Here is a 4,372-nt window from a genome sequence, read left to right on the forward strand (position 1 = left end):
ATTAGTAACTAGCGGTGTACCACAGGGTTCAGTACTCGGTCCCTTATTATTTATCATATATATAAATGATCTAGACTTAGGAGTCAATAGCAGAATCAGCAAATTTGCCGACGATACAAAAATAGGGCGTATCATTAACTCGACTGACGATTGCCATTACTTACAAAAAGACCTCGATACATTGTCCAAATGGTCTAAAACTTGGCAAATGGAATTTAACGTTGAAAAATGTAAAGTACTTAACGTAGGCAAGACCATTGGAGATACTAAATACAGCTTAGATAACAAAGAAATTAGCAAATCTGAATGCGAGAGATCTAGGAGTTATGATTAGTAACGACCTTAAACCTAGGCAACAGTGCATTAATGCGAGAAATAAAGCAAATAGGGTCCTAGGATTTATTTCGAGAAGCGTGAGCAATAGATCATCTAAAGTAATACTGAAACTTTATCTAGCATTAGTAAGGCCACATTTAGACTACGCAGTACAATTTTGGTGTCCTTACTATAGAATGGAAATTAATTCGTTAGAAAATGTACAGAGAAGAATGACTAAAAGGATACATGACGTCCGGAACCTGTCATATGAAGACAGACTGAAAAGACTAAGTCTGCATTCGCTAGAGAGGCGTAGAGTAAGGGGAGACTTAATTGAGGTTTTTAAGTGGATGAATGGTATAAATAAGGGAGATATTAGCAAGGTACTTAAAGTGAGCATACAGGATAGAACTAGAAATAATGGTTTCAAACTAGAAAAATTCCGTTTCAGAAAGGAAATCGGTAGAAATTGGTTTGGTAATAGAGTAGTAGACGAATGGAATAAGCTACCTAGTAAAGTAGTTGCTGCCTCTTCCATTGAGAGTTTCAAGCATAGGCTAGATAAGCATATGACAAATAAGGGGTGGATATAGAATTAAGAAAATATTATAACCAATACTAATTCAAAAATAAATTTTCTTTTCAGGTTACACTATGATAGTCTCTATTCTTCTTTCACACTTTCCTGTAAAATGTCCACGCCAGATTTTCTATACGGCGTGGTGTTCTTTCTGACTTTTTCCTGCCGGCTTCGGCTGGAGGGTTTGGAGGGCGGGGGAGAGCCTTCTTCTTTGCTATCCTTACCTCATTCTAGTAGTTCAGTTACTCTTCTAGGAGCTGTCTAGCATGGGCCAACCGGCCTACTGCAGTTATCCTCTCTTCTTATGTTCTTATGTTCTTAAATCTGAAGGAAGGGTTGAGAGACAGTTCATGATGAAACCTATAGATTTAAGAACAATAGGTTGAAGGTTAAGGTCACAGGATTAGTTCAGACTTTGACAGAAAAATCAACTTATCTTTTTAATTCAATATAGATTAAACCTGAAGAGAGTTCAGGGACGTTTGTAGACCCGGACAGCTCCACTGCCTACTTACATCGGTGCCACCTCGTGAAGGCAGCTCAGTGCAGCACCTCTGGTAAGTTTAACTCGTGGAATTTAGCCGTACTGCTTTTCTGTTTTAACTGGTATTCAAGTATCAGACCTTTTAATAAACGGTTCACAAGTGAATATGCAATTAACCTACATTCCTCATGCCCAGAGATATTACTGAGAGTGCACTGATATCTATAAATACAAGCTGGTCCTGTAGTAGTGCTCTACAAGAAACACGTGTGTTGTGGGGACGGCTCAGTCTGCTAGTATGGGCTTGGCTGTGGCAGTGCTGGATAGGTACTGATAACACTGACTGAGCCGTTCCCACAACACAACGAGATACAGCCCGGCGGAGTGGTGGTGGAACGTCATATGTGGGCCACCCTGTATACATAGATAAGAGATAAAGCGTGAGATGATAGTGTTACGTCTTTTTTCCCCTCCTAGACAAAATAGAATGCCCCCCTGTCTATATTTATCTATTGCCATGAAGATTGATATGACACAGCTGTGAAAGAATACAGAAATCGTCTATTATGGTCCATCTGTTCTTTGGCGCTGCTTCTACTGTCTGATGCAGCTTCCATTGTCCGGCGCCGCTTCTGTTCTCTGATGCAGTTACTATTCTCTAAAGCAGCTTCTATTGTTTCACGCGGCTTCTACTGTCTGATGCTACATCTATTGCCTGAACCCACTTCTATTGTGAAGTGCAGCTTCTATTGTCTGACGAAGCTTCTGTTGTCTGATGCAGCCTCTGTTGTCTAATGCAGCTTCTATTGTCTGACACTGCTTCTATTATCTGACGCAGCTTCTGTTGTCAAATACTGGTTCTATTGTCTGACACTGATTTTTTTTTTTTTTTAATGCAAGGAAGAATGAATCAAAGGCAAAGAGCCCGCAAATTGTTCCCTCCCCAATAAAAACTAAAACAAGATAACAGAGAGCCAAATTCAAGATCCGTTCATTTCGAGATGCCTGGACACACTGCATTTGAAAGACTGGAGATCTTAGGCAGTAGGAAATACAGAGGCAGACAGTTTCAGAGTTGACTTGCTGCATACATGAAGGACTGAAAGTAATGGTTAACTTACGAAAAAGTGATGAGATTTTCTTGCTCGATGGGTGTTACATGCCCGCCATAGTGGTGAAAGGACACAGAGGAGCGGTGACCATTGAACCAGTGATGGAAAAGATGTAAAGAAACTGTGTGACGAAGAGACAGAAGTTGAAGGGAGCAAGTAAGAGGAAGAGAGTTAATGAGACGATAAGTCTTTGATTTCACCTTGTTGAGAAGAGCTGTATGTGGGGAGCCTCCCCAAACGTGAGAGTTGTACTCTACACAGGGGCGAATAAAACACGTGTATCAAGTCAACAACTCTGTAGGGGTAAGGAAGGCATGGAGTCAGCTTAGCACACCTAATCTCTTGGACACATATTTTACAAGAGAGGTGTTATATTCTTTCCACAATAAATCCCAAGAGAATGAAATCCCAAGTATGTTTAAAGATGATGCAGGATTCAGCTGGATATTGTTAAAAATTAAAGGTTACTCCCGTACAAGATTTTGTCGGGTTGATTTTTTTTTTCTTATGCTAGGAAGAAGGAACCAAGGGCCACGAGCCCGCAATAACTGTTCCTTCCAAAAGAAAAACAAAATACAAGAGAGAGCCAAATTCAAGATCCGATCATTTTGAGATGCCTGGACACACTGCATTTGAAAGACTGATCATAGGTAGCAGGAAATACAGACAGAGGGAGACAGTTCCGGAGTTGACCTGTTGCATAAACGAAGGACTGGGAGTAATGGTTAACTCTTGCATTAGAGAGCTGGACAGAAAAGGGATGAGAGTTTGCCCTTAGATGGGTGCTCTGCGCCTGTCGTAAAGGTGGAGGAATGCACGCAGACAGTTCAGAGGAACAGTGACCATTGAAGCAGCGATAGAAAAGAGATAAAAATGCAACAGTGCGGTGAAGAGACAGAGGTTGAAGGGAGCCAGTAAGAGGAGAAGAGTTAATGAGATGAAAAGCCTTTGACTCCACCCTATTGTGAAGAGCGTATGTGGGGAGCCTCCCCACACATGAGAGTTGCACTCCACACAGCGGCGGATAAAACCCGTGTATAGAGTCAACAACTGTGCAGGGGCAAAGAAGGAACGAAATCGGCTTAGCACAACTAATCTCTTGGAAGCAGATTTTACAAGAGATGTAATATGATCTTTCCAAGATGTAAGAACTGAGTTTTTGATGCATCTAAACATGATTACTTTTACCCCAGTCAGAGAAGAAGAAGAAGATGTAGAAATAGAAGAAGAAGAAGAAGAAGAAGAGAGAGAGAGAGAGAGAGAGAGAGAGAGAGAGAGAGAGAGAGAGAGAGAGAGAGAGAGAGAGAGAGAGAGAGAGAGAGAGAGAGAGAGAGAGAGAGAGAGAGAGGAGAAGGCGAGAAGAAAAGACATCATACTAGTACCTGAAATGTAATTTTTCCATCATAAAGAACGGTAAAAGAAGAAGGAATTGGGACAGACATAACCTCTCTTAAACAATATTATGTTACTATCTTGGGCAACATTTTTATATTTAATCATGCACGAGTCTTGTAAAGATAGAACGGTATCATAGAGGAGAGGTTTATGGAAAAGAGTGTAATTCATTTATTTTTCTTGTCAACCAGAATGAAAACCTGAGTGCATAAATCCTAAATTATGTCAGAGGGAAAGAGGATTTGATATTAGGCTAAGTTGGTCTCCTGTTGTTTGACTTGGCTAAGAAGAGAAAGACGCGGCATGATTGAGATTAGCCCAATATTTCATGAATGCTAGGGAAACCTTTATGCAATAGGAGAAGGGAGGAGTGGCAGTGATATGTTAGGATGTGGTGTGATAGTGAGTGCTGTGCTAGGGTAGGATGTGGCAGTTTGAGGTGTGGTAGTGTGTGTGCTGTGCTAGAGTGAGGTGTGGCAGTGA

Source organism: Coenobita brevimanus, chromosome 104 (genome assembly GCF_032717465.1).
Source record: "Coenobita brevimanus isolate Jiangsu-jjx chromosome 104, ASM3271746v2, whole genome shotgun sequence".
In the NCBI taxonomy this organism is placed as follows: domain Eukaryota; kingdom Metazoa; phylum Arthropoda; class Malacostraca; order Decapoda; family Coenobitidae; genus Coenobita; species Coenobita brevimanus.